The sequence below is a fragment of the Erinaceus europaeus genome, chromosome 9, assembly GCF_950295315.1.
Source record: "Erinaceus europaeus chromosome 9, mEriEur2.1, whole genome shotgun sequence".
Lineage (NCBI taxonomy): Eukaryota > Metazoa > Chordata > Mammalia > Eulipotyphla > Erinaceidae > Erinaceus > Erinaceus europaeus.
In genome coordinates, this window is record NC_080170.1 from 22,085,323 (window position 1) to 22,100,223 (window position 14,901).

Sequence of the window (14,901 nt, forward strand, 5' to 3'; positions counted from 1 at the left end):
GAGGCAGGAAACGCCCTTTGAGGCATGAAACGCCCCCAGAGGCAAAAGATGCCCCCAGAGGCAAGAAACGTCCTTTTGCCTGTTAGGTCCTACCCTTTGAGGCAGGAAACGCCCCCTCAGGCCTCCCCTTGGCATCACACTGGTTCTTGCTCTCTTACTTGTCCCTCCATGTCTTGTGCCAGTTCTTTTGAAAATGCCTGCACGATATAGGTTTCTATTCACCCCACACTCCTGATACTATGGCCATTAGTTAAAAACAAAGGGGGAAATGTTAGTCTGCTCCTAAATTCTGCTTCTAAGACCCCTTCTGTTGCGTTGCTTGCCACTATGGTCTATTTACATAATCATTGTTTTTCCCGCACTGGTTTAATTTCCACTGGTTCGTGTACTTTTTCCTTCTCCCCACCCCCTACTACATACATCCTCTTCTGACCTGACACTTCCACCTCAGGAGATATATATAGGACAGGATTGTGATTAGAGATAGCTAGATTGAACTGCATCCCTGCTCGTCAATAAAGACTGAACTGCATTCCCAGCTCTGCCATGAGTCCCTGGTCATCTCTCTCTTGCCCGTGAAGCTAGCCCAGCACATAGTCACTTCCAGTTCCATGCAATCATCTTTTTATTGCAGAGTTGTATTCCATAGTGTATATATATATATATATATGTATATATATATATATATATTAACTAAACAAATGAAAATGGAATTACTTTATGATACAGCAATATCACTCCACTCTTTGGCATTTATCCAAAATACATACAAATACTAATACAAAGGGTATATACCCCTATGTTTATAACTGCATTATTCACAATTGCCAAAACTGGAAGCAGCCTAAATGTTCATCAACAGATGACTGCTTAAGTTTTTTATTTAAACACTTCCTCCAGTAAGTCCTCCTTGATTTTACCACCACACTGCACTGAATGACCAGACAAGTATTTCTTGGACTAAAACTATAATAGGAAGCATAACCATGTTGTTCTTCTCCCATGACCTAGCACTGTGTCTAAAATTTTCTCCATGACATTGAATGGAAAAGTGAGTGAAATACTGAATACTGAATGGTGACCTGAGGCAGGCACAGACTATGGCCAAGGGGGTGGACTCAGTGAAGACTCTGATTCATTGTCCCAATAACCAGCTCCATCCCTGTGATTCCAGGCACAAATGAAAATGAAGTTGGACTAGGAGTTCATCCCTCAATGACTGTCTTGATTCTAAACAACTGTAATTCTTCATCTCTGATTCAGGTACAATTTACCGTACTACATATCCAAAGAGGAGGCCTCTGCCTGGTATTGATTTGGACAGAATGTCAATAGCTTGGTGGAAATAATGAAGGCCAAGGAAGTGCTGGCAGAATACAGAGGTAATAAAGAAGATAGTCCACTGACACTGCACGTCTTCTAAATCAAGGCCATTGAATAAATCTTGACAACAACACAAACAGCAAACAGAGACCATGGAACAGTGACTTTGGGCCTCCTATACCCTTCTGGGTTCCACCCCTCGCTCTTTTTTGCCTCCAGGGTTATCACTGGGGCTTGGTGCCTACACTACAAATCCACTGCTCCTGAAGACCACCTTTTTAAAAAAATTTTTATAGGATAGGATAGGATAGGATAGGATAGGATAGGATAGGATAGGATAGGATAGGATAGGATAGGATAGGATAGGATAGAGAGAGGAGGGAAAGACAGAGAGGGGGAGAGACCTGCATCACCACTTGTGAAGCAACTCCCCTGCAGGTGGGGAGCCAGGGACTCAAACCGGGATCATTGAGCTGGTCCTTGTGCTATATGCTATATATACTCAACCCAGTGCACCACAGCCCACCCCACTTCCCTCTATCCCCTTCTCCCCTTCTCCCCAGCTCCCTCCTGTCTCCCTCTTCCTCTGTTAACCCTTTTATAAAATTCAAAGATTCCCATTCTTAAAATGGTTGTTTCGGGGAGGGCAATTAGATTAAGACGATAAAGGATCAAGTCCTTAAACTATCTTTTTAGTTGAAGGATTGAGGTAGATGTTTATTTCCAACAAGGAAAACACAGTTTGGCTTAGCAGACACACACTTCTTCCTGGTTGACAAGAACAGGGCAGAGGAGTGACGGGAAAAGAAGTTTAACTAAGCAGTCACATCTGTGGGCTGAGGTGATAAGCTCAGGAGTTAAAGCACAAGGCTTACATTTGGAAGATCCTGGGTTCGATCCCCAGCACCAGCCCTGTTGTCTCTCTCATAAAAATTCAATCAATCGGGAGTTGGGCGGTAGTGCAGCGGGTTAAGCACATGTGGCGCAAAGCTCAAGGACTGGCATAAGGATCCTGGTTCGAGCCCCCAGCTCCCCACCTGCAGGGGAGTTGCTTCATAGGTAGTGAAGCAGATCTGCAGGTGTCTATCTTTCTCTCCCTCTCTCTGTCTTCCTCTCCTCTCTCCATTTCTCTCTGTCCTATCCAACAATGACGATAGCAATAATAACTACAACAATAAAAACAACAAGGGCAACAAAAGCGAATAAATAAATAAACTTAAAAAAATTCAATCAACTGTATAGAAATCAAGACACAGAATGTGTCACCTGGGAGGTGACTCAGTCATAGACCTAACTCATTGCATGTGCAAAGCCCTGGGTTTGATGCCTGGCACCACATGTAACAGAGTGATGCTCCAGAATCTTTATCACTGAAAGAATAAAATAAAATAAAATAAATAAAATAAAATAAAATTGACTGATTCATTGATTGATTGATTGATTGATTTTTAAATGAGACTTCTAATTTTCTTTTCATGTCACTGGGGCATGTTTCACTGCACTGGGCAGACTTTTGCAGTTAGGAAGAGAGACAGAGAGAGAGGGAGAGACACTCTTCCCCCAGAAGCTTCAGCCCAAGTCCATAGTACTCACATGTGGTATACTGGGGGCTCGAACCTAGCTGTAGGCACCCTACCAGGTGAACTGTCTCATCAGTCCCTAAAATAGTTTTAATGCTTAAGTTGATACATTTCATGGTATGTATCCCACAGTTTTTAGTTAATTAATTAACTGACTACTTTAAATAAGCACACTCTGCTATATGAGTCCCACCCACAGAGAGACCAACTTAATTGATCTTAAGCATAACTTAGGTATGAGGAATTTTTTGTTTTTAATTTTAAAAACTTTCCATAAGATTCTAATGTGCAACTTAGTTTGAGAAATACCACTGCTGTGAACTGTGAAAACCACTGGGGGCCAGGCCCCCACCCAGTTAAGCGCCCATAGTTTGAAGCACAAGGACCTGTGCAAGAGTCCGAGTTCGAATCCTCAGCTCCCCACCTGCGGGGGGGGGGGGTCACTTTACAAGTGGTGAAGTAGGTCTGCAGGTGTCTATCTTTCTTTCTCCTTCTCCATCTCCCTTCCTCTCTCAATTTCTCTCTGCCCTATCCAATAAGATAGGGAAAAAATGGTCCCCAGGAGCCATGGATTCATACCAGCACTGAGTTCCAGCATTAACCCTGGAGTAATATATATATATATATACTGGTCTGCAGAGAATGAATGAAGTCTGGAGAGGCCCAAGTTTCCTCATGATCTAAAGTCACAGGAGTGCTCTGAACTTTGCAGAGCTTCAGTTTACATCATGTATAAATGCACATGACAATCCCACCCCATGAAGGTGTCATAACGATTCATTCAAACTGAACAAAGTGGAAGAATTAAACACTTTAACAATAAAAGTTTGTTTGTTTGTTTTTGCAACCAGGGTTATTGCTAAGGTTCAGTGCCTGCAGGATGAATCTACCACTCCCAGTACCCATTTTATTTTGTTTTGTTTTTATTGGATAGGACAAAAAGAAATTGAAAAGGAGAGAGACCTGCAGACCTGCTGCACTGCTTATCAAGTTCCCCTCCCCCACAGCAGGTGGAGAGGAGGGGCTCAAACCCAGGTTCTTCAGCCTGGTATTGTGTGTGCTCATCTGAGTGTGCCATTGCCTGGCTCCCTCAACTGTCCTCTTTTTTTTTTTTTGCCTCCAGGGTTATTGCTGGGGCATGGTGCCTGCACCATGAATTCACTGCTCCTGGAGGCCATCTTTTCTCCATTTTGTTGTTGCTATTGCTGTTGTTGATGCTGCCAATTTTGTTGTCGGATAGGATAGAGAGAAATCGAGAGAGGAGGGGAAGACAAAGGGGGAGAGAAAGATAGACATCTGCAGACCTGCTTCACCACTTGTAAAGCGACCCCCCTGCAGGTGAGGAGTCAGGGGCTTGAACTGGGATCCTTCTGCTGGGCCTTGTGTTTCACACTATGTGCCCAACCCCCATTGAATCAATCAATGTCTCTTAATCAGGACATTGATTCAAAGGATAAAAGAATTTGGACATATAAGATATGCAACACACAGGTATTGTATAAATCTGTTTGATCTTCTACAAACTCCAAGCAGGAAAATCAATTTCACAAAAGCTGGGAGAGAGAGAAATCACTATTTTTTGAGGGAGTGCTCTTCTAGGCCCTCCCTTCATCATCTCATTACCTTCTCACAACTATATCAGGCAGTCAGGTGCTCAGCTGCAAATAACAAAAGCACTGACCTAAAGTAACTTAAGGCAATAGGATTTCTCTCTCTCTCTCCCTCCCTCCCTCTCTCTCTCTCTCTCTCCTTCCCTTTCTCTCTCTCTCTCTCTCTCTCTCTCTCTCTCTCGCTCTCTCTCTCTCTCTCTCCCTCCAGCATTATTGCTGGGGCTCAGTGCCTGAACTATGAAATCACTGCCCCATGGTCCTTTTTTTTAAAAAATAAAATTTTTTATGACAGAGATAAATTGAGAGGGGAGGGAAAGATAGAGAGGAAGCGAAAAAGACAGACACCTGCAGATCTGCTTCATCACTTATGAAGTGTTCCCTCTGCAGGTGGGGAGCCAGGGGCTTGAACCGGGATCCTTTCTTGGGTCCTTGCATTTCATACTATGTGCACTTCACCTGGTGCTCCACTGCCCAAGCCCAGATTTCTCTCTCACCTATAGAAGTTTCTCTTTCTCATATATGGAAGGCTGAAGGCACAGGCTAGAGGATTCTCTGGGTCTTTCCTTTGTGTGTGTTGTCTCTCAAGTATGAGATGGAAGCTCTGGCTCCAGACATAACAGTGAAGTTCAAGGCAAGAAGAGGAGAGGGCTGAGCCCACTGAATCCGCTCCTTGTCCCCACGTTTTCAATCAAGAAATAAGTAAGTAATGGAGACAGATGATAGTTCACTCAGTAGAGAGCATAGACCTTACTGGGTCTTCAGCTTAAACCCTGGCTCCATCATGGTTGGAAGCCAGGGAGCTCCATGGATGGTGCTTTGATGTCACTCCCTCTCTACTTTTCTCTCTCCTTCTAAATTAAAAATAAAAGAGGTTGGGGGCAGGGCAGGCCAGGTGGTGGTGCACTTGGTAGAAGGCACATGTTACAATAGGCAAAGACCCTGGTCCCCACCTGCTGTGGGCAGCTTCATGAATAGTGAAACAGTGTCTCTCTGTCTTTCTCTCTCTGTCTCCCCTTCCCCTCTCAAGTTCTCTCTGCCCCTATTGAGAGTGAGAAAGAGAATGAATGAATGACTCAATCAATCAATTGGGTCTGGGGGAGGGCTGTTCAGCGGTATCATGTACATACAAGGCCCTGAGTTTATTCCCTGGCACCACATTAACACACACACACACACACACACACACACACACACATAGAAGAAGGAAAAGAAAGGCATTCCCTTGGTCCAGGAGGTGGCACAGTGGATAAAGCACTGGATTCTGAACCATGAGGTCCCAAGTTCAATCCCTAGCAGCACATGTAACAGAGTGATATCTGGTTCTTTCTCTCTCTCTCTCCACCTATCTTTCTCATGAATAAATAAATAAATTCTTAAAAAGAAAGAAAGAGAAAGGAAGGAAGGAAGGAAGGAAGGGAGGAAGGAAGGAAGGAAGGAAGGGAGGAAGGGAGGAAGGAAGGAAGGAAGGAAGGAAAAAAGAAAGAAGTACTAGAATGCCAGCCAGAATATAACTCTGGTTTTTTGTCTAAATTTCTGTTTACAGAGAGGAGGCAAAGGCAACCTTCTGCAGGCCCAGGTCCTTCTCAGTCTTAACAATCAGAACTCATTGTTCTTTCCTGTCAAGGTAGTAAATTAGGGTTTCCAGCTTGGAAATCCATTGTATTTATTCCCACTCTCTTAAGTAGGCCCTGCCCTCCCAATAAAACTCCTTAAGATAAACTTAGCCAGTGTCTATTTCTGTTGTTCACACAATAGTTGATATCCCCCAAAGACAACTTTTGAACTCTACCCCCAAGAAGCATAAACTGCTTCTATCTCCCTGAGTCACAATTTTCCAGACTTGAAAATGTTGAGATCCACCAGGCACTCATTCTGTCTCTTTGAGGGCCAGGATCTGAGACGTGAGCATATCCACAGGGCTGCTGCACTCATTTCTGTACCCCTACCTTAGAGTCACCCAGGGAAATCCTTCCACAGCCAGTTCCTGAAGAAGCCACATTTCCCAAGCCCCTGGGACATAACCTCTTAATTAATATTTGACCAAAGAAACAGCGTTTGCTGGATTTTAATATCATGAAACTGGCACAGGCCATGCTGGGGAAATGAGCATCTATGCATGCATGCCAAGGCTGAGTCAAGGCATAGGGATACAGTGAGTGATTTAAATATGGAAGACAAAGGGAGATGTGGGGTCAGGTGGTGGCACAGCTGGTTAAGCACACACATTATAGTGTGAAAAGACGCAGGTTCAAGACCCTGGTCCCCCCCTGCAGGGGAAAGCTTCATGAATGTGAAGCAGTGTTATCTCTCTGTCTCTCTCACCATCTCTCCCTCTCCCCTCTCAATTTATCTCTGTCTGTATTCAATAATATATCTGAGAGGTATCACTACAGTTGAATATACTCTTAATTTTTTAATATATATTTAAATATTTATTTATTTATTCCCTTTTGTTGCCCTTGTTGTTTTATTGTTGTAGTTATTGGACAGGACAGAGAGAAATGGAGAGAGGAGAGGAAGACAGAGACAGAGAGAGAAAGATAGACACCTGCAGGCCTGCTTCACTGCCTGTGAAGCGACTCCCCTGCAGGTGGGGAGCTGGGGGCTCGAACTGGGATCCTTACACTGGTCCTTGTGCTTAACCCTCTTCACTACCTCTGGACTCCCTTAATTTATATATTTTAATGAAAGAGAGACACATACAAAGAAAAAGGCACAGAGGAAAAGATACAGAAAGACATTGAGAGAGACCAGAGCACTGCTCAGCTCAGCTCTGGTTTAAGTGGTGCTGGGGTTGAACCTGAAAATTCAGAGCCTCAGGCTTGAAAGTCTTTTTGCATAACCACTGTGCAATCTCCAGCCTGACTGAGTCTGATTTTTTTTTTTTTTTTCTTTTTACCAGAGCACTGATTAGCTCTGGCATATGGTGGTATGGGAGATTGAACCTGGGACTTTGGAGCCTCAGGCATGAAAGACTGTTTGCTACCTACCCTTGATGGAGATTGTATTAGCCCTCGAGACAACCCCATTAAACTTGCTATTATAGTAACACAAGGGTACAATGTTGGGTTCCCTGGGTAGTTCAAAAGCCTGTGTTTTCTACAGCTGTAAATAGCAGTCCCAAACTCCTTCTTTTTTGGTCTCCAAGGAGCTCGGTGCTTGCTGGGGCTCAATGCCTGCACTTCAAATCCATTGCTCCTGGAGGCTGTTGTTTCTTTTCCCTTTTGTTGCCCTTGTTTATTGTTGTTGTTGTTGTTGTTGTTGTTGTTGTTATTGCTGTCCTTATTATTGGATAGGACAGAGAGAAATGGCGAGAGGATGGGAAGACAGAGAGGGGGAGAGAAAGATAGACACCTGCAGACCTGCTTCACCACCTGTGAAGCGACTCCCCTGCAGGTGGGGAGCTGGGGGCTCGACCTGGGTTCCTTATGCTGGTCCTTGCACTTTGCCTCATGTGAGCTTAATCTACTGCCCTACTGCCCACCCCCCCAGCTCCTTTTTTTTTGTTATGCCACTTTGTTCTAGATAAGTTCTATGCCGACCTTTAAACCCACCATATAGATTTGAATCAATTGCAAATATGATGCTAAAAATGTAGTATCTTGTTTCTACTTGAATCTTTCTCTCCCTCCCCCTCTTGTTTTTGCTGTCCATGTGCAATCACCACCTTTCAGACAGTGATTTTTCTTTTTCTTTTGCTTTACCAGAGATCCCAGCAGTGCAAACTCAACAACAGTGCAAACTGCAAGTCAATGGCATAAATCTAATCTTTTCTTTCTTCTTGTGATTAATACTGGGTCACAAGATGGTAAGATTACAGGGTCTAGTTCCATACTGCACCCACCACCAAAGTTCTGTGACCCTCCCCTCCCGCTTCCTAAAGATAAGCACTCGGGTGTGAGCACAGTGGGTTAAGCCACGTGGTGCCAAATGGCCAGTGCCAAACCACAATGGCCGTTCTCCAGGTCTGGACACGGGAGAGAAAGAGAGGAAGAGAGAGCGAAACCAGGAACAGAAGTGGGCTTTATAGGGTAAAAACCGGAAGTGGCAAGTTGGGGAACAGAGATGGCTAGGGAAGGGGGTGGAGAGAGGCAAAAGGCATGCTGGGAAGGTGGAAGCATCTTAGCAACTGTTGCCATGGTTTTAACTGGTGGGATTAATAATTAATGTAAATAGGCCATACTATCAGCAATGCAGCATGGAGCAGGGGGAGCTAGTTTAATGCCCAACAGTGTATATATTTCATTACTTTTTTTAGCCAGTCATCTGTCAATGGGTATTTAGGCTACTTCCACTTTTTGGCTATTGAACATAATGCAACTATGAACATCGGGCTATATATGCCCCTTTAAATTAGTGTTTGATTGTCCTTTAAATAAATGCTTAATAGTGGCATTGCTGCATCACAAGGTAATTCCATTCTTGTTTGGTTAAGGACTCTCCACACTGTTTTCCAAAGGGGCTGTACCAGTTTGCATTCCCATCAGCAGTGTGGCAGGGTTCCTTTTTCTCCACAACCTTACCAACACTTGTCATTTACCTGTCTTGTTGATATTGGCCATTCTCACAGGTAGGAGACGAAATCTCAGTGTAGTTTTGATTTGCATTTCTCTAATGATAAGTAAAGTGGAGTATTTCTTCCTATGTTTGTGGGCCATGTATATCCCTTCTTTAGAAACTGTTTAGTTGGGGCCAGGTGATGGTACACCTGGTTGAGCACACATGTTACAATGTTCAAGGACCTAAGTTTGAGCCCCAGGTAGGGGGAAAGCTTTGCAAGTGGAGAAGCAGGGCTGCAGGTATCTCTGTCTCTTCCTCTCTCTGGCACCCTCTTCCCTCTCGATTTCTGGCTGTCTCTATCCAATAAATAAAGATAATAAAAAAAATTTTAAAGAAAAAGAAAACTGTTCAGTTTATTGGCCCACATTTTTATTGGGTTATTATCTTACCTTTTTTAGAGTAAAGTACCATGGCTATATATCCCATAATCTCCTATGTAGAATATTTACTTTATTTCCCAACTTTTGAACTACAAAACATCTCCCAAAGAACATGTATGTTTACCTTTGTGAAGAGATGCATTACATGAAGTGGAATTAAGAGTCTAAGAATCAGGATTTTTTTTTTTTCTTTCCAGGATTATATAACATTCATACATTACTCAGATTTCCTATGTTTCTAGTCAGAAGTGTCTGGTACTGGAACCAAAACAGACATACAGATGAGTGGAATAGAATTGAAAACTCAGAAATAAGGCCTCATACCTATGGGCATCTAATTTTTGACAAGGGAACCCAAAACATCAAATGGAGGACTGACATTCTATTCAACAAATGGTGTTGAAAAATTGGCTTGAAACACCCAGAAGAATGAAACCAGACAACCACATTTTACAGTTGGGTAATTATGAGGAGCCTCACAAAGCATCCTGCATTCCTGATAACATGGCCTATCTACATAATCATTGTTTTGCCTGAGAGATCCCCACCCATGCCATTCCTTTGATCTATCTTCTTTCTACCTCGAGACCCTCCCTGCCTGCAGGGTAATATTAATTTTACCAGTTAAAACCCTCAGAACAGTTGCTAAGGAAATTCCTACCTTTCCAGTCCACTTTTGCATTTTTCCACTCCCTTCCTAGCGATTTCCGTTTCTGACTTGCCACTTCCTGGTCTACTGTTTAAAAGCATTGGCTCTCTGATCAATAAAGACATTGCATTGCCACTCCACCACGAGTTCATGAGTCATCTCTCCTGCATTGCTGAGTGAGTAGCAGCCCAGGCTGGCTCCGGTTGAGTTCAGAGAGTACGTGCCCAGGAAGAGGCACCCCCATGCTAGCCAGGCATTTCACCGCATACAAAATTAAGTTCCAAATGAATCAATGATTTGGATATTAGATCAGAAACCAACAAATACTTAGAGGAAAGCACCGGAAGAACTTTTTTCTATGTAACCTTTAAAAACATCTTGGACGACTCAGATCCAATTGCAAGGAAAACAAAAAATAAAAAGAAGCTAATGGGACTATATCAAACTGAAAAGCTTCTACACATCAGAAGGAGTCACCACCAAAAACAGAGATTCCCCACAAAATGAAAGAACATCTTCACATGCCAGACCTCACACAAAGGGCTAATAACTAAAATACACAAAGAACTCACCAAAGTCAACAATAAAAAAAAAATTAGGAAATGGAAGGAAGACCTGGGCAGAATCTTCCCCCAAAAAGAAATCCAAATAAACTACTGCCATTTATTAAGACGAAGAAAGAGAAGGAGGAGAAGGAGGAGAAGAAAAAGAGGAGGAAGAGGAGGAAGAAGAAATCCAAAAGGCCAAGAGACTAAAAGTCTCAAAGTCACTAATGATGAGGGAAATGCAAATAAAAACAACAGTGAAATACCACCTTATACCTGTGTGGTGGCCGGGTGGTGGCACACCCTGTTAAGCACACATATTTCCAAGCACGAGGACCTGGGTTTGAGTCCCTGTCCCCCCTCTCCTACAAGAGAGATGCTTCACAAGTGGTGAAGCAGGTCTGCAGTTGTTTTATCTTTCTCTCCCTCTATCTCCCCATCCTCTCTCAATTTCTCTCTGTCCTATCTAATTAAAAGAAAAGAAAAATAATACACCAGTATGAATGTCATACATTAGAAAAGATGTTGGACAGGCTGTAGGGAGAAAGGAACTCTCTTACCTGCTGGTGGGTATGTAAATTGGTCCAACCCCTATGGAACACAATCTAGAAAGTCATCAGAATGCTATAAATGGACCTACTCTACACCCCAGCAATTCTTCTTCTGGGGATAGATCCAAAGGAGATAAAGACATCTACCCGAAGTGACCTGTGCACACCTATGTTCATAGCAGCACACATTTTTTAGAAGTAACCCAGGTGCCCAACAACAGATGAGCGGCTGAGAAAAATCATGGTATTATATGTACACAATGGAATATTATATGACTGTTAAAATAATGGTGTCATCTTCTTTGGGGTTTCTTGGAGAGACCTCACAGGTATCAGGTAACGTTTGGTGCCTCAGGCATGAAAGGCCTTTTGCATAACCATTACACCATCTCCCCCAACCCCACTGAACAGGCTAGCCTGAGAGACCTCTTCAGCCTCCCTTTCCTTTCCTATAGGACTCTTATGTTCCAGTTTGGAAGCAAGATGCCTTTTGGAGATGGGAGACTCGCATCTTCTCAGGTTGCTAGCACCTGCCATCAACCCATTTTCCTCTAGTCAGTGCTTGTCTCTTGGATACTGGTTTTCAAGGAGTGAGTGCCACATCTCAGTATTCAGTAACTAACTCATGAAAAGCTATTTAAGAACATTCCTTCTTCTGTTCTACGAAATTTCACGTGTATTTTTCTCACGAAGCCACTCTTGCCAAGTTGCTTTTTTTTTTTTATTGTTGTAGTTATTGTTGTTGTTATTACTGATATTGTTGTTGTTGGATAGGACAGAGAGAAAAGGAGAGAGGAGGGGAAGACAGAGAGGAGAGAAAGATAAACACCTGCAGACCTGCTTCACTGCTTGCGAAGCCACTCCCCTGCAGGTGGGGAGCTGGAGCTCTAACTGGGATCCTTACGCTGGTACTTGTGTTTTGCGCCATGTGCGCTTAACCCACTGCCCTACCACCTGACTCCCCTTTGATTGTTATTTCTGAGTAAGCTTATTTTGCCAGTGAAACACCAACAGCTTAATTGGTACACATGATAATAAAAGTCATTGAAAAGGAAAAAAAAAAAAGTAAAGGGTCTGTTCTTCCCTCTTTTTTTTTTTTTAAATGAGAGAGAGGGGCAGAGGCCAAAGCACCACTCAGTCTGGCTTATGGTGGTACTGAGGATTGAACCCATATTACCTCAGAGCCTTAGGCATAAAAATCTTTGGCAGAACCATTATGCTGTCTTCCTAGCCCCTTCCCACTCCTTTTTATATACAAGCTTTCTGACCATGAACAAGTGCATTCGTTATCTACTTCTGGGTAAAAATAACCACTACCACCACCACCACCCTGCCAAAAAAAAAAAAAAAAATGCAGTGGTTAAAAATATGAGAACAACAACAAAACCACGAGAATGCTTGTTATCTCACAGCTTCTTTTTTTACATTTCTTTTTTTTTATATTTATTTATTTTCCCTTTTGTTGCCCTTGTTTTATTGTTGTAGTCATTATTATCATTCTTGATGTCATCATTGTTGGATAGGACAGAGAGAAATGGAAAGAGATGGGGAAGACAGAGAGGGGGAGAAAAAGACACCTGCAGACCTGCTTCACCGCCTATGAAGTGACTCCCCTGCAGGTGGGGAGCCGGGGGCTCGAACCGCAATCCTTACACCAGTCCTTGCGCTTTGCACCACGTGCACTTTGTGCCACATGCGCTTAATCCATTGTGCCACCACCGCCCAACTCCCTATCTCACAGCTTCTTTGTCAGCTCAGCTGGGTTCTCTGTAAGCTCAGAGTCTCTCAATGTGCAAATAAAATGTCACCCAGGCGTGAAGTCTCCACTGACTGTTGGCCAGAGGTGTCAGTTTGACTTGTAGTGGATCTATTCATAGGTCTACTTGAAATGTCGTGGGTGGCTTCCCCACACTCAGTGAGACCAAGGAAAGATTTAGCTTATGGCCAATGTTTAGGCCCTAGCAATAGTTGTGTAACTAAATGTTTAGAAGTGGCATTCTAGAGCGGGGGTAGACAGCATAATGGTTATGCAAAGAGATTCTCATGCCTGAGACTCCAGGTTCAATCTCCCCTATCACCACTACTGTAAGCAGTGCTCCAGTAAAATATAATATGATATGATATGATATGATATGATATGATATGATATGATATGATATAAAGTTTAGTGCACATGGTACGAACCACAAGGACTGGCACAAGGATCCTGGTTCAAGCCCCTGGCCCCTACCTGAAGGGGGGTTGCTTCACAAGTGGTGAAGCAGTTCTGCAGGTGTCTCTCTCTCCCTCTGTCTTCCCATTATCTCTCTATTTTTCTCTGTCCTATGCAACAACAATGACAGCAATAACAACAACAAGGACAACAAAAGGGAAAAAACAGCCTCCAGGAGCAGTGGGTTCCTAGTGCAGGCACCGAGCCCCATCAATAACACTGGAAGCAAAAAAAAAAAAAAAAAAGAAGTGGCATTCTATCACACTATCTGTCACACATTTAAACTGAGTCTGCTTGAAGTGTGTGTATGGGAGGCTGGGGGGGTTGGGGAGATCCAAAGGGGGTGAACACCATGTGAACATCACTGAAGGACTATTAGGTGATCTACAAGTCACTTTGTCCCTCTGCACCCCAGTTTTGCCACCTGTACACAGTCACCTTACAAGAGACAGTGTAAGTATCAAAAGAAGTAAAATGCCTAAAGGCCTTAGGACAGGACCTGGAACAGGGTGACAGGAGAGAAATGCTAGCTAAGCATAGATGCAGGAATAAAGCAAATGTATAATCATGCAAAACACACACACACACACACACACACACACCCCACATCCAAGGTAGTTGTTCAGGAAATCCTTGCTTCAAATGCCCCATAAATAATCAAAAAGACCTTTGAGCTTGTGGAAATTACCCCCAGAAACAAAAGTACTTTCTAAAGGTGAAAGTTCCCATCATAACTACCAGGGGACCTCAGAGTCACCTCCAAATTTCCCATGAGCGGTCCCCTCTATGAGAAATTTCCACACAGTAAAGCCTGAATGCACTCCTGAGTCATCTCCACCCCTGAACAGAAAAAGGTGACCACACTTCCCTCTGAAAGTGTACCCCATTCGCCTGAGGGGAGAAGTTACTTTATTTGCAAAAAAGAGAAAGAAAAGAAAGAAAGAAAGAAAGAAAGAAAGAAAGAAAGAAAGAGAGAAAGGAAGAAAGAAAGAAAGAAAAGAAATGTGTTACAGAAAGAGGGGCAAGAGCTTCTTTGGCTTGCTGTCTGCCTTTCTCACTATGTTCAGCAGTTTACAACAGCTTGTAGGTTCCCCTGTGGAGGTTTCTCTCCTTTTTTAGAGTCACTTATTCTATGGGGCAGGAGGTGGGGTGGTTGGGAAGCTAATCAGAGTGCCAGTCCAGCATATGTGGTGTCCATAATGAGCTCCAGGACTTCATGTATGCAAGGAGTGCACTCTGCCTGCTGAGTCACCTTTCTGGCCAGAAGCTTTCTCTTTTTTTCCTTTTTCTCTTTCTTTCTTTTTAAATTTATTATTTAATTTTTTTTCTTTATTGGGGGATTAATGGTGTACAGTCAACAGTAAGATACAATAGTTTGGTGGGGTAGATAGCATAATGGTTGTGCAAAGAGACTCTCAGGCCTGAGGTTCCTAAGTCCCAGGCTCAATCCCTGAACCACCATAAGCCAGAGTCAAGCAGGGCTCTAGTAAA